The sequence below is a fragment of the Arachis hypogaea genome, chromosome 11 (genome assembly GCF_003086295.3).
Source record: "Arachis hypogaea cultivar Tifrunner chromosome 11, arahy.Tifrunner.gnm2.J5K5, whole genome shotgun sequence".
Classification (NCBI taxonomy): Eukaryota; Viridiplantae; Streptophyta; class Magnoliopsida; order Fabales; family Fabaceae; genus Arachis; species Arachis hypogaea.
Genome location: NC_092046.1, coordinates 76,607,353 through 76,632,364, shown reverse-complemented (window position 1 = coordinate 76,632,364; position 25,012 = coordinate 76,607,353). Strand labels below are relative to the sequence as shown.

Sequence of the window (25,012 nt, the reverse complement as noted above, 5' to 3'; positions counted from 1 at the left end):
AGATCCTACTTGGAATACCACAGACAAGGTTTAGACTTTTCGGATCTCGGGAATAGCCATCCATGGGTTCTAACTTATACCACGAAGACTCTAATATCTCGGACTCGGTCCCCTGTATTAGATATCTAAGAGATATTCATTCTAGCTTGTTTGCATGTAGAACGGAAATATTTGTCAGGCACACGTTCGTAAGTGAGAATGATGATGAGCGTCACATAATCATCACATTCATCATGTTCTTGGGTGCGAATGAACATCTTAAAATAGGAATAAGGTTGAATTGAATAGAAAAATAGTAGTACTTTGCATTAATTCATGAGGGACAGCAGAGCTCCACATCTTAATCTATGGTGTGTAGAAACTCTACCATTGAAAATACATAAGAACAAGGTTCGGGCATGGCCGAGAGGCCAGCCCCCTAAACATGATCAAAGGATCAAAAGATAATCCAAAGATATCCAAAGATGTAAATACAATAGTAAAAAGTCCTATTTATACTAAACTAGTTACTAGGGTTTACAGATATGAGTAAATGATGCAGAAATCCACTTCTGGGGCCCACTTGGTATGTGCTTGGGCTGAGCATTGAGCTTTACACGTGTAGAGGCTTCTCTTGGAGTTGAACGCCAGTTTGTAACCTGTTTCTGGCGTTTAACTCCACTTTGCAACCTGTTTCTAGCGTTTAACTCCAAAATGCAGCATGGAACTGGCGTTGAACGCCATTTTGTGTCATCTAAACTCGAGTAAAGTATGAACTATTATATATTGCTGGAAAGCCCTGGATGTCTACTTTCCAGCGCAATTGAGAGCGCACCATTTGCAGTTCTGTAGCTCCAGAAAATCCACTTTGAGTGCAGGGAGGTCAGAATCTAATAGCATCTGCAGTTCTTCTTCAACCTCTGAATCTGATTTTTGCTCAAGTTCCTCAATTTCAGCCAGAAAATACCTGAAATCACAGAAAAATACACAAACTCATAGTAAAGTCCAGAAATGTGATTTTTATTTAAAAACTAATAAAAATATACTAAAAAGTAACTAAATCATACTAAAACCTATGTAAAAACAATGCCAAAAAGCATATAAATTATCCGCTCATCACAACACCAAACTTAAATTGTTGCTTATCCCCAAGCAACTGAAAATCAAATAGGATAAAAAGAAGAGAATATACTATAAATTCCAAACATCAATGAAACTTAGCTCCAATCAGATGAGCGGGACTTGTAGCTTTCTGCCTCTTGAATAGTTTTGTCATCTCACTTTATCCATTGAAGTTCAGAATGATTGGCATCTATAGGAACTTAGATTTTAGATAGTGTTATTGATTCTCCTAGTTCAGTATGTTGATTCTTGAACACAACTACTTTATGAGTCTTGGCCGTGGCCCTGAGCACTTTGTTTTTCAGTATTACCACCAGATACATAAATGCCACAGACACATAACTGGGTGAACCTTTTCAGATTGTGACTCAGCTTTGCTAAAGTTCCCAATTAGCGGTGTCCAGGGTTCTTAAGCACACTCTTCTTTTGCTTTGGACCTCGACATTAACCACTCAGTCTCAAGTTTTCACTTGACACCTTTACGCCACAAGCACATGGTTAGGGACAGCTTGGTTTAGCCGCTTAGGCCATGATTTTATTCCCTTAGGCCCTCCTATCCACTGATGCTCAAAGCCTTGGATCCTTTTGAATACCCTTGCCTTTTGGTTTTAAGGGCTATTGGCTTTTTCTGCTTGCTTTTTCTTTTTCTTTATTATTTTTTTTCGCTAATTTTTTTCTTTCTCTTTTTTTTTCGCGTTTTTTTTCTGCAAGCTTTGTTCTTTGCTACTTTTTCTTACTTCAAGAATCATTTTTATGATTTTTCAGATTATCAAATAATATTTCTCCTTTTTCCTCATTCTTTCAAGAGCCAACATATTTAACATTCATAAACCACAATTTCGGAAGGCATATACACTGTTCAAGCATTCATTTAGAAAACAAAAAGTATTGTCACCACATCAAAATAATTAAACTAGTTTCAAGGATGAATTCGAAACCATGTACTTCTTGTTCTTTTGTTTTTAGAATATTTTTTTCATTTAAGAGAGGTGATGGATTCATATTCATAACTTTAAGGCATAGACACTTAGACACTAGTGATCATATAGTAAAGACACAAACATAAATAAAACATATAGCTCAAAAAATCGAAAAATAATAAAATAAATAGACAAGGAGATTAAGGAATGAGTCCACCTTAGTGAGGGTGGCGTCTTCCTCTTCCTGAAGAACCAATGGTGCTTTTGATCTCCTCTATGTCTCTTCTTTGCCTTTGTTGCTCCTCCCTCATAGCTCTTTGATCTTCTCTAATTTCATGGAGGATGATGGAGTGCTCTTAGTGCTCCATCCTTAGTTGTTCCATGTTGGAACTTAATTCTCCTAGGGAGGTGTTGATTTGCTCCCAATAATTTTGTGGAGGAAGGTGCATCCCCTGAGGCATCTCAGGGATTTCATGGTGGGGGATTTCTTCATGCTCTTGTTGAGGTCCATGATCTCTTATTTGCTCCATCCTTTTCTTATTGATGGGCTTGTCCTCTTCAATGAGGGTGTCTCCCTCTATGTCAATTCCAGCCGAATTGCAGAGGTGGCATATGAGGTGAGGAAAGGCTAACCTTGCCTAAGTGGAGGACTTGTCAGCCACCTTGTAAAGTTCTTGAGGTATAATCTCATGAACTTCCACCTCCTCTCCAATCATGATACTATGGATCATGATGGCTCGGTCTATAGTAACTTCAGACCGGTTGCTAGTAAGAATGATTGAGCGTTGAATGAACTCTAGCCATCCCCAAGCCACAGGCTTAAGGTCCAGTCTTCTCAATTGAACCGGCTTGTCTCTTGAGTCAATTTTCTATTGAGCTCCTTCTACACATATGTCCATGAGGACTTGGCCCAACCTTTGATCAAAGTTGACCCTTCTAGTGTAGGGGCGTGCGTTTTCTTCCATCATTGGCAAGTTGAACGCCAGCCTTACATTTTTCGGACTGAAATCTAAGTATTTCCCCCGAACCATGGTAAGCCAATGCTTTGGATTCGGGTTCACACTTTGATCATGGTTCCTAGTGATCCATGCATTTGCATAGAACTCTTGAACCGTTAAGATCCCGACTTATTGAATGGGGTTGGTGAGAACTTCCCAACCTCTTCTTTGGATCTCAAGTCGGATTTTCGGATACTCATTCTTTTTGAGCTTGAAAGGAACCTCAGGGATCACTTTCTTCTTGGCCACAACTTCATAGAAGTGGTCTTGATAGACCTTTGAGATGAATTTCTCCATCTCCCATGACTCAGAGGTGGAAGCAATTGCTTTCCCTTTTCCTCTTTCTTGAGGATTCTCTGGCCTTAGGTGCTATTGATGGTTATGGAAAAGCAAAAAGCTATGCTTTTTACCACACCAAACTTAAAATGTTTCCTCGTCCCCGAGCAAAAGAAGAAAGAAAGAAGGAGAAGAAGAAGAAAAATGGAGGAGAGGGAGAGGGGTTGTGTTTTCGGCCAAGGGAGGAAGAAAGGGTTGTGTTATGTGAAAATAAAGAAGGAATGAGGGGTTTATATAGGAGTGGGGTGGGAGTTAGGGTTCAGCCATTAGGGTTGGGTTTGGGAGGGAAAAGAGTTTGAATTTTGGAGGTAGGTGGGGTGTATGGGAAAGAGTGGATGGATGTGAATGGTTAAGAGGTGATGGGAAAGAGTGATTTGGGGGAGAGAGATATGAAAAAGGTGTGAAAAGGAGAGAAGAAGGTAGGTGGGGATCCTGTGGAGTCCACAGATCCTGTGGGGATCCTGTGGGATCTACAGATCCTGAGGGGTCAAGGACTTAACATCCCTGCTCCAATTAGGCATGTAAAACGCCATTGCTGTGCAATCCTGGCGTTTAACGCCAGACTGCTGCCTGTTTCTGGCATTAAACGCCCAAAAGTAGCTTGTTTCTGGCGTTTAACGCTAGGTAGATACTTGTTTCTAGCGTTAAACGCCAGCTTGGTGCTTGTTTCTGCCGTTAAACGCCAGACAGATGCTTGTTTCTGGCGTTTAAACGCCAGACTGCTCCTCCTCCAGGGTGTGCTATTTTTAATGCTGTTTTTCATTCTATTTTTGATTTTTCAGTAGTTTTTGTGACTTCACATGATCATTAACCTAATAAAACATGAAATAACAAAAAGAAAATAAAATAGATATGATTAAATAACATTGGGTTACCTCCCAACAAGCGCTTCTTTAATGTCAATAGCTTGACAGTGAGCTCTCATGGAGCCTCACAGATAATCAGAGCAAGGTTGGAACCTCTCAACACCAAACTTAGAGTTTGAATGTGGGGGTTCAACACCAAACTTAAAGTTTGGTTGTGGCCTCCCAACACCAAACTTAGAGTTTGACTGTGGGGGCTTTGGTTGACTCTGCAGTGAGAGAAGCTTTTCATGCTTCCTCTCTAAGGTTACAGAAGGAGATCCTTGAGTTTTAAATACAAGGTTGTCCTCATTCAGTTGAAGGACCAACTCTCCTCTGTACACATCAATCACAGCTCTTGTTGTGGCTAGGAAGGGTCTTCCAAGGATGATGGATTCATTCTCATCCTTCCCAGTGTCTAGGATTATGAAATCAGCAGGGATGTAAAGGCCTTCAACCTTTACTAACACGTCCTCTACTTGTTCATAAGCCATTTTCATGGATTTGTCTGCCATCTCTAATGAGAAATTGGCAGCCTGTACCTCAAGGATTCCCAGTTTCTCCATTACAGAGAGTGGCATTAAGTTTATTCCTGACCCCAAGTCACATAGAGCCTTCTCAAAGGTCATGGTGCCTATGTTACAGGGAATTAGGAATTTACCAGGATCCTATTTCTTTTGAGGTAATTTCTACCTATCCAATGCATTTAGTTCATTGGTGAGCAAGGGAGGTTCATCTTCCCAAGTCTCATTACCAAATAATTTGGCATTCAGCTTCATGATTGCACCAAGGTACTTAGTGACTTACTCTTCAGTAATTTCTTCATTCTCTTTAGAAGAAGAATACTCATCAGAGCTTATGAAGGGCAGAAAGAGGTTCAATGGAATCTCTATGGTCTCTAGTTGATCCTCAGATTCCTTTGGTTCCTCAAAGGGAAACTCCTTATTGGTCACTGAACGTCCCAGGGGGTCTTCCTCACTGGGATTCACGTCCTCCTCCTCCTCTTTGGGTTCGGCCACACCAAGCAAGGTAATGGCCTTGCACTCTCTTTTTGGATTTTCTTCTGTATTGCTTGGGAGAGTACTAGGAGGAGTTTCAGTGATCCTTTTACTCAGCTGGCCCACTTGTGCCTCTAAATTTCTAATGGAGGACCTTATTTCATTCATGAAACTTAAAGTGGCCTTAGATAGATCAGAGACTATATTTGCTAAGCTAGATAGATTCTGCTCAGAATTCTCTGTCTGTTGCTAAGTGAATGATGGAAAAGGCTTGCTATTGTTAAACCTGTTTCTTCCACCATTATTAAAGCCTTGTTGAGGCTTTTGTTGATCCTTCCATGAGAAATTTGGATGATTTCTCCATGAGAGATTATAGGTGTTTCCATAGGGTTCACCCATGTAATTCACCTCTGCTATTGCAGGGTTCTCAGGATCATAAGCTTCTTCTACAGAAGATGCCTCTATAGTACTGTTGGATGATTCCTTCAATCCATTCAGACTCTGAGAGATCATATTGACTTGCTGAGTCAATATTTTATTTTGAGCCAATATGGCATTCAGAGTATTAATTTCAAGAACTCCCTTCCTCTGAGACGTCCCATTACTCACAGGATTCCTTTCAGAAGTGTACATGAACTGGTTATTTGCAACCATGTCAATGAGTTCTTGAGCTTCTGCAGGTGTTTTCTTTAGGTGAATGGATCCACCTGCAGAATTGTCCAATGACATCTTTGATAACTCAAACAGACCATCATAGAATATATCCAGGATGTTCCATTCTGAAAGCATGTCAGAAGGACACTTTTTGGTCAGTTCCTTGTATCTCTCCCAAGCTTCATAGAGGGATTCACCTTCCTTCTGTCTGAAGGTTTGAACATCCACTCTAAGCTTACTAAGCTTTTGAGGAGGAAAGAACTTGGCTAAGAAAGCCGTGACCAGCTTATCCCAAGAGTTCAGGCTGTCTTTAGGTTGAGAGTCCAACCATATTCTAGCTTTGTCTCTTACAGCAAATGGGAAAAGCATAAGCCTGTAGATCTCGGGATCAACTCCATTGGTCTTAAAAGTATCACAGATCTGCAAGAATTCAATTAAGAACTGAAAAGGATCTTCTGATGGAAGTCCATGAAACTTGCAGTTCTGTTGCATCAGAGAAACTAATTGAGGTTTAAGCTCAAAATTGTTTCCTCCAATGGTAGGGATTGAGATGCTTCTTCCATGTAAATTGGAATTTGGTGCAGTAAAGTCACCAAGCATCTTCCTTGCATTGTTATTATTTTCGGCCATATCTCCTTCTTTTTCGAAAATTTCAGTCAGATTTTCTCAAGAGAGTTGTGCTTTAGCTTTCCTTAGCTTCCTCTTCAGATTCCTTTCTGGTTTAGGATCAGCCTCAACAAGAATGTTCTTATCCTTGTTCCTGCTCATATGAAAAAGAAGAAAACAGAAAAGAAAATATGGAATCCTCTATGTCACAGTATACAGATTCCTTATGTAAGTATAATAAGAGAATAATGGAGGAAGGAAAAGATAAGAATCCAAATACAAGGGAGAGGAATGAGTTCGAATTCTCGGGTGAAAAGAAGTATTAGTAAATAAATAAATAAATAGAAGGAGATGAGGGATGGAATTTTCGAAAATAATTGAAAAGAAAAGAAAAATATTTTTGTTTTTAAATTAAAAATTATAATTAAAATTCGAAAATAAGAAAATAAATAAAATTAAAATTAAAATTTAAAATAATTAGTTAATTAAAAAGGAATTTTGAGAAAGAGGGAAGGGATTTTCGAAAATTAGTAAGAGAGAGTTAGTTAGGTAGTTTTGGAAAAGATAAAAATCAAACAAAAAGTTAAGTGGTTAATTGAAAAAGATTTGAAAATCAAATTTTGAAAAGATAAGAAGTTAGAAAATATTTTGAAATTGATTTTGAAAAAGATGTGATTGAAACTTATTTTGAAAAAAGATTTGAAAAAGAAATTTAAAAAAGATTTGATTTTGACAATTAAAGTTGATTACTTGACTAACAAGAAACTAAAAATATATGATTCTAGAGTTTAAAGATTGAACCTTTCTTACTAGGCAAGTAACAAACTTAAAAATTTTGAATCAATCACATTAATTGTTAGCATTAATTTCGAAAATATGAAATAAAAATAAGAAAAAATTTTTGAAAATCAATTTGAAAATTTCGAAAATCATAAAAGAAAAATGAAAAAGATTTGATTTTTGAAAAAGATTTGAAAAAGATAGAATTTTTAAATTGAAAATTGATTTGACTCATAAGAAACAACTAATTTTTTAAAAAGTTTTGAAAAAGTCAACTTAAATCTTCGAAAATTTATGAGAGAAAAAGGGAAAGATATTTTTTTTATTTTTGAATTTTTAATGTAGAAAGACAAAAACATCAAAGAGACTCAATGCATGAAAATTTTGGATCAAAACACATAATGCATGCAAGAACACTATGAATGTCAAGATGAACACCAAGAACACTTTGAATGTCAAGATGACACCAAGAACTTATTTTTGAAAATTTTTAAGAGAAAAAAAATATGCAAGACACCAAACTTAGAAATTTTCAATGTTGAGACATTAATAATTCAAAAATGCATATGAGAAACAAGAAAAGACACAAAACAAGAAAATATGAAGATCAAACAAGAAGACTTGTCAAGAACAACTTGAAGATCATGAAGAACAAATGCATGAGTTTTCAAAAATTTTAAGAAAAATTAAAAAGATGCAATTGACACCAAACTTAAAATTTGATACAAGACTCAAACAAGAAACACAATATTTTTGGTTTTTATGATTTTATTAATTTTTTCTTGGATTTTTTCGAAAATTATTTTGGGAAGAACAAAAAAGAAGAAATTTTTTTTTGTATTTTTCTAAAATAAGAAATAAAAGCTTAAAATTAAAATAAAATTACCTAATCTGAGAAACAAGATGAACCGTCAGTTGTCCAAACTCGAACAATCCCCAGCAATGGCGCCAAAAACTTGGTATGCGAAATTGCGATCATCAACAATGGCGCCAAAGACTTGGTGCTCTCAAACGTGAATCACACTTTGTCACAACTTTGCACAACTAACCAGCAAGTGCACTGGGTCGTCCAAGTAATAAACCTTACATGAGTAAGGGTCGATCCCACGGAGATTGTCGGCCTGAAGCAAGCTATGGTCACCTTGTAAATCTCAGTCAGGCGGATTCAAATGGTTATGGTGAATTGATAATAAAAACATAATTAAAATGTAAACTAGGATAGAGATACTTATGTAATTCATTGGTGAGAATTTCAGATAAGCGTATAGAGATGCTTTTGTTCCTCCTGAACCTCTGCTTTCCTGCTGTCTTCATCCAATCATTCCTACTCCCTTCCATGGCAAGCTGTATGTAGGGCATTGATGGGAAGCAGAAGCTGGTGAATTAAAAATTTATTAAAATGGTTACGTTGCAGGTATAGTTCTTAACTCACCGAGAATCTGCTTATCAATTTAGAAATATGTCACAGAAAGTTCAAATTAAAATTACTGGGAGTTTTAAGTCCCAGGTCGTCTCCCAACGAGTTGCAGAAAAGTGTGCTGTTTTATTAATCAGATGTTCCAAGAAGTTGAGCTAAGTAAATTGGAATTTAAATTAAGGATTTTTAAATAATATAATAAAAGCCTTGACTGGGAATTGATTGGTTAGAATCTCTATCATTGATGGTGTGATTGTAAGATTAATTTGTAATTAATGGTTGTTCTGTTTGGTCATCCTTTACCAGGTAAGGGAAAGTCAAACAAGTGGGAATGCCAGATCTGTTCACAAGTTGCAACCCACTTAGTTCAAAGGGATTGGCGTCGGTGACAGAATAGCAATCCAACATTTAACCCAATTACAAATTTTCTTTCAATCCTTCCAACTCAAGAGTTCCTTTTAATCAACTCCCCATCAAGTAAGGAAACTACTCACGCATTGTAATTAAAGAATCCATAGCACATGAAAGGGAATTAAAGGAAGACATGATTATTGGAATTGAAATTGAATTAAAAAGAAATAATCCTTGCATTAATTAATCATAAAAGTATCTGAATGACAAAATTGAACATAACAAAGAACATGGAAGAATAGAACCAAGTTAAGAGAACAAACTAGAATGATGAAGTCTTGATGAGGAAATAACTCTTCTCACTGTTCCAATGCTAAGACCAATTGAAAATTAAAATTCTAAAAACTAGAGAGAAAAACCTAAGAGAGTGAAAAACTAGATCTAAAAACTACTGAATGAATGTGTCCCTTGTTTCTGCATATTCTCTAACTCTAGTCTGCTGTTCCAGGCCGAAAACTGGGCCAAAATAAGGTCCAAAATCGCCCCCATCGAATTCTGCAGATTATGCAGATCGCGCATGTCACGCGATCGCGTCGTCCATGCGGACGCGTCGACTTGCGCTTTTTCCTCTCCACGCGTTCGCGTCGTCCATGCTACTACGTCGCTTGCGCTTTCCAATCCGCCCATCCGCACAAGCCATGCGACCGTGTCACTGCGAATTGCGCTCCTTCGCGCGGTCGCGTGAGCCATGCGACTGATGAGCGGATAATTTATACGCTTTTTGGCATTGTTTTTAGTATGTTTTTAGTAGAATCTAGTTACTTTTAGGGATGTTTTCATTAGTTTTTATGTTAAATTCACATTTCTGGACTTTACTATGAGTGTGTGTGTATTTCTGTGATTTCAGATATTTTCTGGCTGAAATTGAGGGACTTGAGCAAAAATCAGATTCAGAGGTTGAAGAAGGACTGCTGATGCTGTTGGATTCTGACCTCCCTGCACTCAAAATCAATTTTCTGGAGCTACAGAACTTCAAATGGCGCGCTTCCAATTGCGTTGGAAAGTAGACATCCAGGGCTTTCCAGAAATATATAATAGTCCATACTTTGCCCATGTTTAGACGACGCAAACTGGCGTTCAACACCAGCTCTCTTCCCAATTCTGGCGTCCAGCGCCAGAAACAAGCTGCAAAGTGGAGTTCAACGCCCAAACTGGCACAAAAGCTGGCGTTCAACTCCAGAAAGAGCCTCTTCACGTGTAACATTCAATCTCAGCCCAAGCACACACCAAGTGGGCCCCGGAAGTGGATTTATGCATCAATTACTTACTTCTGTAAACCCTAGTAGCTAGTTTATTATAAATAGGACTTTTTACTATTGTATTAGACATCCTGAGTTTTATCTTCGGATCAGAGAAGTCTTGGTTACTCTGGTTCCTCTCTGGGGCCGAGACCAATGAACTCCATTATCACTTATGTGTTTTCAACGGTAGAGTTTCTGCACTCCATAGATTAAGGTGTGGAGCTCTGCTGTTCCTCAAAGATTAATGCAAAGTACTACTGTTTTCTATTCAATTCATCTTATTTCGCTTCTAAGATATTCATTCGCACTTCAACCTGAATGTGATGAACGTGACAATCATCATCATTCCCTATGAACGCGTGCCTGACAACCACTTCCGTTCTACATTAGATTGAATAAGTATCTCTTAGATCTCTTAATCAGAATCTTCGTGGTATAAGCTAGATTGATGGCGGCATTCAAGAGAGTCCGGAAAGTCTAAACCTTGTCCGTGGTATTCCGAGTAGGACTCTGGGATTGAATGACTGTGACGAACTCCAAACTCGCGAGTGCTGGGCGTAGTGACAGACGCAAAAGGATAGTAAATTCTATTCCAGTATGATCGAGAACCTCCAAGATGATTAGCCATGCAGTGACAGCGCATCGAACCATTTTCACAGAGAGGAATAGGATGCAACCAACGACAAGGTTTATTACTTGGACGACCCAGTGCACTTGCTGGTTAGTTATGCGAAGTTGTGAAGATATGTTTAGACCATGGTTCTGTGCATCCGTTTTTGGTGCCATCACCAGGGAATCAATTTCGAACAATAATTCACAACTTGAGTAACAATTTCGCATACCAAGTTTTTGGCGCCATTGCCGGGGATTGTTCGAGTTTGGATAACTGACGTTTCATCTTGTTGCTCAGATTAGGTAATTTTCTTTTGTTTTATTTTCAAAAAATTTTTCAAAAATCTTTCAAAATCTTCTCCTTTGTTTTTGAAAAAAAAAATTTTAAATAAAAAAAGTGTTTTCAAAAATATATTTTTTTTTTCAGAATTTTTAAGAATGAATTCTAGTATTTCATGAAGCATGCTGAAGCCTGGCTGGGTGTAGGGTATGTCAGGCGTGTCATGTTTGAATTACACTCATATTTTTACTAAAGCTTGGCTGGCTATTAAGCCATGCCTGACCCTTTGATTGGAGCTTTAGACTAAAGAGCATAAGATTCCTGGAATTCATATTAAAAATTTTGGAATCCTTATTTTTCTTTTTCAAAATGATTTTCGAAAAATATAAAATAAAAATACAAAAAAATTCATAAAATCATAAAAATCAAAAAAATATTTTGTGTTTCTTGTTTGAGTCATGTGTCATGTTATAAGTTTGGTGTCAATTGCATATCCATTTTGCATTTTTCGAAAATTCATGCATTCATAGTGTTCTTCATGATCTTCAAGTTATTCTTGGTAAATCTTCTTGTTTGATCTTGATGTTTTCTTGTTTTGTGTTGTATGGTGTTTTTCATATGCATTCTTGCATCCATAGAGTCTAAGCATCAAAGATTTCTAAGTTTGGTGTCTTGCATGTTTTCTTTGCATTAAAAATTTTTCAAAAATGTGTTCTTGATGTTCATCATGATCTTCATAGTGTTCTTGGTGTGCATCTTGACATTCATAGCATTCTTGCATGCATTCATTGTTTTGATCCATAACTTTCATGCATTGCATCATTTTTCTTGTTTTTCTCTCTCATCATAAAAATTCAAAAATCAAAAAAATATCTTTCCCTTTTTCTCTCTTAAAATTTCGAAAATTAGATTTGACTTTTTCAAAAATTTTTAAAATCTAGTTGTTTTTATGAGTCAAATCAAATTTTCAATTAAAAAAATCTTATCTTTTTCAAAATCTTTTTCAAAAATCAAATCTTTTTTCAATTTTTTTAGTTATTTTCGAAAATTTCAAAAATATTTTTCAAAAATATTTTTCTTAATTTTACATCATATTTTCGAAAATAACATCATCAATTAATGTTTTGATTCAAAAATTTCAAGTTTGTTACTTACTTGTTAAGAAAGATTCAAACTTTAAGTTCTAGAATCATATCTTGTGATTTATTGTGAATCAAGTCATTAATTGAGATTTTAAAAATCAAATCTTTTTCAAAAACTAATTTCTATCATATCTTTTCAAAAATATCTTTTTATCTTACCTTTTTTCAAAAAAGTGATTGCAAAATATCTTTTCTAACTTCCTAACTTCTTATCTTTTCAAAATTTGTTTCAACTAACTAACTAACTTTTTGTTTGTCTCTTACCTTTTTCAAAACTACCTAACTAACTCTCTCTCTCTAATTTTCGAAAAAATTTTCCCTCTTTTTCAAAATTTCTTTTTAATTAGACTAATTATTTTATTTTTTTATTTGAATTTTTGAAAAACTACTAACCTTTTTCAAAAACTATTTTCGAAAATCACTAACTCTTTTTCAAAAATTATTTTCGAAAATTCTCTCCACCTCTCATCCCCTTCTATTTATTTATTCATCTACTGACATTTCTCTTTATCTCACATCTCTGCTCCTATCATCACCTTTGTGTTTGGATTCTTCATTCTTCTTCACCCCTATTCCTTTTCTTCTTCTACTAACAATAAGGAACCTCTTTACTGTGACATAGAGGATTCCTCTTATTTTCTTTTTCTCTTCTTTTTCTTATGAGCAGAGGACAAAGAAAAAGGCATTCTTGTTGAAGCTGATCCAGAACCTGAAAGGACTCCGAAGAGAAAACTAAGAGAAGCTAAATTACAACAATCCAGAAACAACCTTATTGAAAATTTCGAACAAGTAAAGGAGATGGCAGCCGAACCCAACAACAATAATGCAAGGAGAATGCTTGGTGACTTTACTGCACCTAATTCCAATTTACATGGAAGAAGCATCTCCATTCCTACCATTGGAGCAAACAATTTTGAGCTGAAACCTCAGCTAGTTTCTCTGATGCAGCAGAACTGCAAGTTTCATGGACTTCCATCTGAAGATCTTTTTCAGTTCTTAACTGAATTCTTGCAGATCTGTGATACTGTTAAGACTAATGGAGTAGATCCTGAAGTCTACAGGCTCATGCTTTTCCCTTTTGCTGTAAGAGACAAAGCTAGAATATGGTTGGACTTTCAACCCAAAGACAGCCTGAACTCTTGGGATAAGCTGGTCACGGCTTTCTTAGCCAAGTTCTTTCCTCCTCAAAAGCTGAGCAAGCTTAGAGCTGATGTTCAAACCTTCAGACAGAAAGAAGGTGAATCCCTCTATGAAGCTTGGGAAAGATGCAAATAGCTGACCAAAAAGTGTCTTTCTGACATGCTTTCAGAATGGACCATCCTGGATATATTCTATGATGGTTTATCTGAGCTATCAAAGATGTCATTGGATACTTCTGCAGGTGGATCCATTCACCTAAAGAAAACGCCTGTAGAAGCTCAAGAACTCATTGACATGGTTGCTAATAACCAGTTTATGTACACTTCTGAGAGGAATCCTGTGAGTAATGGGACGCCTATGAAGAAGGGAGTTCTTGAAATTGATACTCTGAATGCCATATTGGCTCAGAACAAAATATTGACTCAGCAAGTCAATATGATTTCTCAGAGTCTGAATGGAATACAAGCTGCATCTAACAGTACTCAAGAGGCATCTTCTGAAGAAGAAGCTTATGATCCTGAGAACCCTGCAATAGCAGAGTTAAATTACATGGGTGAACCATATGGAAACACCTACAATCCATCATGGAGAAATCACCCAAATCTCTCATGGAAGGATCAAAAGCCTCAACAAGGCTTTAATAATGGTGGAAGAAACAGGTTTAGCAATAGCAAGCCTTTTCCATCATCCACTTAGCAACAGACAGAGAATTCTGAGCAGAATCCATCTAGCTTAGCAAATTTAGTCTCTGATCTATCTAAGGCCACTGTGAATTTCATGAATGAAACAAGGTCTTCCATTAGAAATTTGGAAGCACAAGTGGGCCAGCTGAGTAAAAGGATCACTGAAATCCCTCCTAGTACTCTCCCAAGCAATACAGAAGAGAATCCAAAAGGAGAGTGCAAGGCCATTGAATTAATTACCATGGCCGAACCCACAAGAGAGGAGAAAGACGTGAATCCCAAGGAGGAAGACCTCCTGGGACGTCCAGTGATCAATAAGGAGCTTCCCTCTGAGGAACCTAAGGAATCTGAGACTCATCTAGAAACCATAGAGATTCCATTGAACCTCCTTATGCCATTCATGAGCTCTGATGAGTATTCCTCTGCTGAAGAGAATGAAGATGTTATTGAAGAGCAAGCTGCCAAGTTCCTTGGTGCAATCATGAAGCTAAATGCCAAATTATTTGGTATTGAAACTTGGGAAGATGAACCTCCCTTGTTCACCAATGAACTAAGTGATCTGGATCAACTGACATTGCCTTAGAAGAGATAGGATCCTGGAAAGTTCATAATACCTTGTACCATAGGCACCATGATCTTTAAAGCTCTGTGTGACCTTGGTTCAGGAATAAACCTCATGCCCCTCTCTGTAATAGAAAAACTGGGAATCTATGGGGTGCAAGCTGCTAAAATCTCATTAGAGATGGCAGACAATTCAAGAAAATAGGCTTATGGACAAGTAGAGGACATGTTAGTCAAGGTTGAAGGCCTTTACATCCCTGCTGATTTCATAGTCTTAGATACTGGAAAGGAAGAGGATGAATCCATCATCCTAGGAAGACCTTTCCTAGCCACAGCAAGAGCTGTGATTGATGTGGACAGAGGAGAATTGATCCTTCAAATAAACGAGGACAACCTTGTGTTTACAACTCAAGGATCTCTCTCTGCATCCATGGAGAGGAAGCATAAAAAGCTTCTCTCAAAGCAGAGTCAACCAAAGCCCCCACAGTCAAACTCTAAGTTTGGTGTTGGGAGGTCACAACCAAACTCTAAGTTTGGTGTCAAACCCCCATATCCAAACTCTAAGTTTGGTGTTGGGAGGTCTCAACAAAGCTCTGCACATCTGTGAGGCTCCATGAGAGCCCACTGTCAAGCTATTGACATTAAAGAAGCGCTTGTTGGGAGGCAACTCAATGTTTATTTATCTAATTTTATTTTTGTTTTCCATGTTTTCTTAGGTTCATGATCATGTGGAGTCACAAAATAAACAAAAAATTTAGAAACAGAATCAAAAACAGCAGAAGAAAAATCACACCCTGGAGGAAGCACATGTCTGGCGTTCAATGCCAGAACAGAGCATGGTTCTGGCGCTGAACGCCCAAAATGGGCAGTATCTGGGCGCTGAACGCCCAAAATGGGCAGCATCTGGGCGTTGAACGCCCAGAACAAGCATGGTTCTGGCGTTCAACGCTAGAAATGGGCAACAAATGGGCGTTGAACGCCCAAAATGGGCACCAACCTGGCGCTGAACGCCCCGAGTTGTGAGCAAGGGCATTTTACATGCCTAAATTGGTGCAGGAATGTAAATGCCTTGACACCTCAAGATCTGTGGACCTCACAGGATCATCTCAGGATTTGTGGACCCCACAGGATTCCCACCTTCCTTCCTCATAATCCTAGTTTTTTTTCCACATCTTCTTCTTCATCTATTCCTTCTTCTTTTGCTCGAGGGCGAGCAACATTCTAAGTTTGGTGTGGTAAAACAATTATGTAAAGGATCTATAGCTCAGTGGTAGAATATGTGGCTGCGAATCAAGAGATCCCTGAGATACCTCAGGGGATGCACTTCCCTCCACATAGTTATTGGAAGCAACTGAGGATAGAAATACCAAAAATCACTAGGAATCAAGCCACAAAGGCAAGGAAGAGACATAGAAGAGCTCAAGAACATCATCGGTTCCTCAAGAAGGAAACGCCATCATCACTAAGGTGGACTCATTCGTTGTTCTTACCTTCTCTGTTTTTCATTTTCTATGTTAAGTGCTTATCCATGTTTGTGTCTTCATTACATGATCATTAGTAGTTAGTAACCATGTCTTAAAAGTTATGAATGTCCTATGAATCCATCACCTCTCTTAAATAAAAACTGTTTTAATTCAAAAGAACAAGAAGTACATGAGCTTCGAATTTATCCTTGAACTTAGTTTAATTATATTGATGTGGTGACAATGCTTCTTATTTTCTGAAGGAATGCTTGAACAGTGCATATGTCTTTTGAAGTTGTTGTTTAAGAATGTTAAATATGTTGGCTCTTGAAAGAATGATGACAAGGAGACATGTTATTTGATAATCTGAAAAATCATAAAAATGATTCTTGAAGTAAGAAAAAGCAGCAAAGAACAAAGCTTGCAGAAAAAAAAATATATAAGCGAAAAAAAATAGAAAGAAAAAGCAAGCAGAAAAAGCCAAAAGCTCTTAAAACCAAGAGGCAAGAGCAAAAAGCCAATAACCCTTAAAACCAAAAGGCAAAGGCAAATAAAAAGGATCCCAAGGCTTTGAGCATCAGTGGATAGGAGGGCCTAAAGGAATAAAATCCTGGTCTAAGCGGCTAAACCAAGCTGTCCCTAACCATGTGCTTGTGGCGTGTAGGTGTCAAGTGAAAACTTGAGACTGAGCGGTTAAAGTCAAGGTCCAAAGAAAAAAAAGAGTGTGCTTAAGAACCCTGGACACCTCTAATTGGGGACTTTAGCAAAGCTGAGTCACAATCTGAAAAGGTTCACCCAATTATGTGTCTGTGGCATTTATGTATCCGGTGGTAATACTGGAAAACAAAGTGCTTAGAGCCACGGCCAAGACTCATAAAGAAGCTATGTTCAAGAATCATCATACTGAACTAGGAGAATTAATAACACTATCTGAACTCTGAGTTCCTATAGATGCCAATAATTCTGAACCTCAATGGATAAAGTGAGATGCCAAAACTATTCAAGAGGCAAAAAGCTACAAGTCCCGCTCATCTGATTGAAGCTATGTTTCATTGATAGTTTGGAATTTATAGTATATTCTCTTCTTTTTATCCTATTTTATTTTCAGTTGCTTGGGGACAAGCAACAATTTAAGTTTGGTGTTGTGATGAGCGGATAATTTATACGCTTTTTGGCATTGTTTTTAGTATGTTTTTAGTAGAATCTAGTTACTTTTAGGGATGTTTTCATTAGTTTTTATGTTAAATTCACATTTTTGGACTTTACTATGAGTTTGTGTGTTTTTCTGTGATTTCAGGTATTTTCTAGCTGAAATTGAGGGACTTGAGCAAAAATCAGATTCAGAGGTTGAAGAAGGACTGCTGATGTTGTTGGATTCTGACCTCCCTGCACTCAAAATGGATTTTCTGGAGCTACAGAACTCAAAATGGCGCGCTTTCAATTGCGTTGGAAATTCGACATCCAGGGCTTTCCAGCAATATATAATAGTCCATACTTTGCCCATGTTTAGACGATGCAAACTGGCGTTCAATGCCAGCTCTCTGCCCAATTCTGGCGTCCAGCGCCAGAAACAAGCTGCAAAGTGGAGTTCAACGCCCAAACTGGCACAAAAGCTGGCGTTCAACTCCAAAAAGAGCCTCTGCACGTGTAACATTCAAGCTCAGCCCAAGCACACACCAAGTGGGCCCCGGAAGTGGATTTATGCATCAATTACTTACTTCTGTAAACCCTAGTAGCTAGTTTATTATAAATAGGACTTTTTACTATTGTATTAGACATCCTGAGTTTTATCTTCGGATCAGAGAAGTCTTGGTTACTCCGGTTCCCCTCTGGGGCCGAGACCAATGAACTCCATTATCACTTATGTATTTTCAACGGTAGAGTTTCTGCACTCCATAGATTAAGGTGTGGAGCTCTGCTGTTCCTCAAAGATTAATGCAAAGTACTACTGTTTTCTATTCAATTCATCTTATTTCACTTCTAAGATATTCATTCACACTTCAACCTGAATGTGATGAACGTGACAATCATCATCATTCCCTATGAACGCGTGCCTGACAACCACTTCCGTTCTACATTAGATTGAATGAGTATCTCTTAAATCTCTTAATCAGAATCTTTGTGGTATAAGCTAGATTGATGGCGGCATTCATGAGAGTCCGGAAAGTCTAAACCTTGTCCGTGGTATTCCGAGTAGGACTCTGGGATTGAATGACTGTGACGAACTCCAAACTCGCGAGTGCTGGGCGTAGTGACAGACGCAAAAGGATAGTAAATTCTATTCCAGTATGATCGAGAACCTCCAAGATGATTAGCCATGCAGTGACAGCGTATCGGACCATTTTCACAGAGAGGAATAGGATGCAACCAACGACAAGGGTGATGCCTCCAGACGATTAGCCGTGCTGTGACAGAGCATTTGGACCATTTTCCCGAGAGGATTGAAAGTAGCCATTGGCACCGGTGACATCCTTACACAAAGCCAGCCATAGAAAGGAGTAAGACAGATTGGATGAAGACAGCAGGAAAGCAGAGGTTCAGAGGAATGAATGCATCTCCATACGCTTATTTGAAATTCTCACAATGATTTACATAAGTATTTCTATCCTTATTTTAGTATTAATTTCGAAAACTCCATAACTATTTTATATCCGCCTGACTGAGATTTACAAGGTGACCATAGCTTGCTTCATACCAACAATCTCCGTGGGATCGACCCTTACTCACGTAAGGTTTATTACTTGGACGACCCAGTGCACTTGCTGGTTAGTTATGCGAAGTTGTGAAGATAGGCTTAGACCATGGTTCTGTGCATCCGTTTTTGGTGCCATCGCCAGGGAATCAATTTCGAACAATAATTCACAACCTGAGTAACAATTTCGCATACCAGCGACCACGTCACTTCTCGCTGGTTATCTCCTCAAATTCTTGTGTTCCTTCCATTTTTGCTAGCTTCCTTTCCAATCTCCAACTCATTCATGCCCTATAAAGTCTGAAACACTTAACACACAGATCACGGCATCGAATGGAATAAAGGAGAATTAAAAATAAATAATTAAAGTCTCTAGGAAGCAATTTTCAAACATGTACTGAATTTAGGAAGGGAATCTAAATGCATGCTAAATTGATGAATAAGTGGGTAAGGATCATGACAAAACCACACAATTAAACACAATATAAACTATAAAATAGTGGTCTATCAACCTCCCCACACTTAAACATTAGCATGTCCTCATGCTAAATTGAAGGAGACAAGGAAATAAGTTTGAACATGTAGAAACTCATGGAATGCAATGCAACCCTACATATATAAATAAATGCAACTATATGATTATTGTCCACTTGATCAAAAGTAAATAAGCTCTTCAAAACAGTTACAAATCAAATTCCACTAATTCTATCATTATACAATAAAACCGATAAAAGTGCAAGAAGATAGCTTATGAAAGCAGGAAACATGAAAATTCAAGCATTGAACCCTCACTGATAATGTATGTACGCTTTAATCTCTAGTGTATAGGGTAATCACTCTATTCTTCTCTAGTCATGTTTTCTAACTTTTGTTTTTCTCCTAACCAATCAACAACAGTTAATATACCAATGCAAACATCATGAGGTCTTTTCAGGGTTGTAATGGGGCCAAGGTGCAGGTAAGGATATACATATGGCTAAGTGAGCTTTATAAATTGAATCTTTAATTGACCTAAGCTCTCACCTAATATACATATATTCTATATACTTTTAAATTCATGCTTAGCTACCCATAATTCCCTTTTTCAACCCATACTCATGTTTCAACTTTGTATTTTAATTCTATCATATGTGCATTGATCTTTGAATTCTGAATTTAACATTGGGGTAATTTTGTCCCCTTATTTATTTGTTTATCATTTTTTTTTGAATTGAAATAAATAAAGCTTATCAATGCACATAGATTTTTTATTCTTATAGTTTCACATGTATGGGTATCCAAATTCCCTTTAAATTTTCATGACACATTCCCTTAACAACTTTTGTTCCCACAATTTCCCATACTTAACTAGCACACACAATTCTATCTTAAGCTAACCAAAGATTCAATTTGGGATATATAATTGTTTTTCGGCTCAAGGTTAGTAATGTGGTAAAATATCAAACAAATAGGAATTAAAGGCTCAAAGTGGTTAACAAGGGTAATTGGGAAGGGTTGGCTTGATTTGGATAAGTGAGTTTAAACAAATAATGACCTCAATCATGTGCAAGCATGTAAATATAATAAATATTGGACATATAAGATAGAACAAAATATAGATTACAATCATAGAGAAGTAAACACACAAGAATAAAATGATTATGGTTAAATAATGTAACCATACATAAAGGCTCAAATCTTTCACAAGTTGTGTGTTCTTTAGCTCGAACATCATGTTCCAAATACAACTCAAGCAGATTTATCATAAAAATTTTGAAAAATTAGTGAAATTTTGTTCCAAAGATAGATTTTTAAAGGAAACTTATTGTCTTTTCAATCAAGTAGAACATGCATGCAACTATTCTAACCTATGCAATTTATTCTATTCTATAAAAGAAAGAAAATCTAACTAAAATATCCTAATTATTGGTGCCAGAGAAGAGAATTTTCCTCCGGAAGTCAGGTACTGACCGACCTCCCCACACTTAAGGCTTTGCACCGTCCTCGGTGCCATCTGTCAGGAATAGGGGTGGGCTGGTAGCAGTATCTCCACAGTCGGGACCATCATGGCTCCCGGTGCTGGTAAAAGAAGTGGAGTCCAGAGTGTCTGAGTCCTTGAATTTGCCCATGATCAGCTCCTTGAGGTATGTGAATCGGCGCTTGTTACGGCGCTCTCGCATCTTAGCTTTCTGTTCATTCCGATCCAACTTTTCAAGTAACTGTTGGAGCAATTTCTCAGTGGTAGATGCTTGTGGTGTTGAAGAAGGAATATCTTCAACTGGCTCAGTAGGCTAGCTTGTAGTGGCTGCTGAAAGTCTGAGGTATTTCCCGTTAGGGACATATTGATCATTGATAAACCACTATTTTATAGTTTATATTGTATTTAATTGTGTGGTTTTGTCATGATCCTTACCCACTTATTCATCAATTTAGCATGCATTTAGATTTCCTTCCTAAATTCGGTACATGTTTGAAAATTGCTTCCTAGAGACTTTAATTATTTACTTTTAATTCTCCTTTATTCCATTCAATGCCGTGATCTATGTGTCAAGTGTTTCAGGCCTTATAGGGTATGAACAAGATGGAGATTGGAGAGGAAGCTAGCAAAAATGGAAGGAACACAAGAATTTGAGGAGATAACCAGCGAGAAGTGACGCGGTCGCATGGCTCATGCGACCGCGCGAAGGAGCACAAATCGCAGTGATGCGGCCGCATGGCTTGCGCGGCCGCGCGGATTGGAAAGCGCAAGGGACGCGGTAGCGTGGACGACGCGAACGCGTGGAGAGGAAAAAGCTCAAGCGACGCATCCGCATGGACGACGCGATCGCGTGACATGTGCGATCTGCATAATCTGCAGAATTCGATGGGGGCGATTTTGGACCTTATTTCGGCCCAGTTTTCGGCCCGGAACAGCAGACTAGAGTCAGAGAATATGCAGAAACAACACAGACAGTCATTCAGTAGTTTTAGATCTAGTTTTTTCACTCTCTTAGGTTTTTCTCTCTAGTTTTTAGGATTTTAATTTTCAATTGATCTTAGCATTGGAACATTGAGAAGAGTTATTTCCTCATCAAGACTTCATCACTCTAGTTTGTTCTCTTAACTTGGTTTTATTCTTCCATGTTCTTTGTTATGTTCAATTTTGTCATTCAGATACTTTTATGATTAATTAATGCAAGGATTATTTCTCTTTAATTCAATTTCAATTCCAATAATCATGTCTTCTTTTAATTCCCTTTTATGTGCCATGGATTCTTTATTTACAATGCGTGAGTAGTTTCATTACTTGATAGGGAGTTGATTAAAAGGAATTCTTGAGTTGGAAGGATTGAAGGAGAATTTTATAGTTGGGTTAAATGTTGGATTGCTATCCTGTCACCAACGCCAATCCCTTTGAACTAAGTGGGTTGTAACTTGTGAATAGATCTGGCAGTCCAACTTGTTTGACTTTCCCTTACCTAGTAAAGGATAACCAAACAGAGTAACCGTTAACTATAAATCAATCTTAAAAATCACTCCGTCAATGATAAAGATTCTAACTAATCAATTCCCAGTCAAGGCTTTTATTTATATTATTTAAAATTCCTCAATTTAAATTCCAATTTACTTAGCTCAACTTCTTGGAACATCTGATTAATAAAACAACACACTTTTCTGCAACTCGTTGGGAGACGACCTGGGACTTAAAACTCCCAGTAATTTTAATTTAAACTCTCTGTGACATATTTCTAAATTGATAGGTAGATTTTCGGTGAGTTAAGAACTATACACGCAACGTAACCATTTTAATAAATTTTTAATTCACCAGCTTCTGCTTCCCATCAATTTTTGGCGCCGTTGTCGGGGAGTTGCAATAGAGTGCTAATTTTATTAATTAGAATTTATTTATTTGCATTTTATTTAATTTTGCTACTATGAGCTGCATGTTTCTTCCGTCAAATGACGCGTTCATTTCCTGATTCGCGCTTGCTAATATTCGATCCTGAAATTGAAAGGACTATTTCACGAATAAGGCGAGAACAGCGTAGGTTAGCCCACTATGAGGGCAGATCTGAAAGTGAATCTGAGGAAGAAACCAGCCCCCGTTCTACTGATTCGATTGTTTTACGTGCAGAAAACATGGCAGCTAGAAGAGTTACCATTCAGGAGGAAGGAGCTCCTGATTTCACAATGCAACCGTTTCAAGCGCATCATCCAGCGGTAGCTACGGATTTTGAGATAAAGACCGCACTGCTGAATTTGATGCCCAAGTTTCATGGCCTACCTGCTCAAGAGCTTCTCAAGCACTTGAGAGATTTCCAGGCAGCCTGTTCTACTGTCAGGCGTGATGGCACTGATGAAACTTCAATTCTGCTGAAAGCTTTTCCGTTCTCTCTTGAGGGAAAAGCAAGAGAGTGGTACTACACTCAACCTCTAGCAAATGTATCCAACTGGGATACACTCAGAAAGGAGTTTCTGGAGAAATTCTTTCCATCTGAAGTTACTGATACACTGAGGAAGGATATCTCTACAATTGTTCAGGATGACAGTGAGAATCTCTTTGAATACTGGGAGCGCTTCAATAATCTTCTGGAAGCATGCCCCTACCACATGATTGACAAGATCGTGCTACTCAGCTATATCACACAAGGTATGAGGTCCCAAGATAAGATCACATTGGAAAGTGCCAGTAATGGGTCTATGAAGAAGTACAAGACCACTGATGAATCTTGGCAATTGATCAGTGATTTAGCTGAATCTACTCGGATCCACAGACAAAAGCAAGGTCGTTCAAAAGCCGTTGCAGAAGTATCTTCTGGCATAGAGACTGCTGCACTAAATCGAAGCATCTGTGAGATGACCAACCTGCTGAAGCAAATGCAGTTGAATCAACAAGCTCAGCAAACTCAACCGCAGCAAAACCAACAACTAGTTCCACAAAGAATTTGCGGAATTTGTGCTGATTACAGCCATTACACTGATGAATGCCCGCAGCTCCAACAAGAAGACAACATGGTGGCATCCACTCACAACTTCTATGACCGCCCCAACCAAGGGTACAATCAAAGTGGAAATAATAACCATGGATGGCAGGACAATTCAAACCAGAATTGGAGGGACAACAATAATAGGGGAGGCAGAGATAATCAGGGAAATTAGAGGTGGAATAATAACAACAACAGGCAGCAAAATCAACCTTACCGATCACCTCACCTGAGGCAAAACCAAGGACCACTGAACAATCAGCAGCAAACCTCTCAGTTTACTCATTCTTCTGTATCTTCTAATGAAGATTTATTACAAGCTTTTGAGAAAAGACAACTGGCCATGGAAAATACCATCGTGAACAATATTAACGCCAGTCTGAATGGTTTCACCTCTACTCTACAAGCTTTATTGACACAACTTGGTTCAGCACAAAATTCCAGTAACCAACCTTCAAGCACCACTGGAATCCCCTCTCAACCATTACCCAATCCAAAGGGAGGCATTAATGCCATCACCCTGAGGTCTGGAACCACACTGCAGGAGAGGAATCAGGAGGAACCAAGCTCACCAGAATACGCCTCAGCTGAAGAGATGGTGGAAATCGAAGATGTTGAAGAGGAAGAGGATATACAGGACATAGCTGAAGACGAGATAGCTCAACCACAGGAAGAAGCACCAAAAGGCACAGGCACCACAGAAAACACTACTCCCATTCCATTTCCACAACTTGCAAGGAAGCCCAGGAAGCAGCTGGAACCTGATCCTAAAATGGTAGAAATATTCAAAAAGGTTGAGGTAACTGTTCCCCTTTTTGATGTTATTCAGCAGGTACCTAAATATGCAAAGTTTCTAAAAGACTTATGTATCCATAAAGACAAAATTAATGAATTAAAAACTATTCCTTTAGGTAGTTCTATATCTGTTTTAATGGGAGGATTACCTGAAAAATGTAGTGATCCAGGTCCTTACATAGTTAGTTGTACTATTGGTGGTGTAGTAATTTATGATTGCATGTGTGATTTAGGAGCATGTGTCAGTATAATGCCTTTGTCTATATATGATGTTTTAAGGCTCCCTCCCTTAAAAAGGTCGGCAGCTCGTTTTGTGTTAGCAGATAAAAGCATTATTACAGTGGCTGGAGTTGCTGAAGATGTTTTGGTGAACATTAAAGGGCTCACATTTCCCACT

General features: G+C 38.0%; 1 non-coding gene across 1 annotated transcript; it reads left to right on the top strand.

Moving 5' to 3' along the window:
• Window positions 1–5,978: 5,978 nt before the first annotated feature.
• Window positions 5,979–6,086, top strand: LOC112725772 (small nucleolar RNA R71). Its single transcript, XR_003164857.1, has one exon. It is a non-coding gene; the product is annotated as a small nucleolar RNA R71 (small nucleolar RNA).
• Window positions 6,087–25,012: the final 18,926 nt, after the last annotated feature.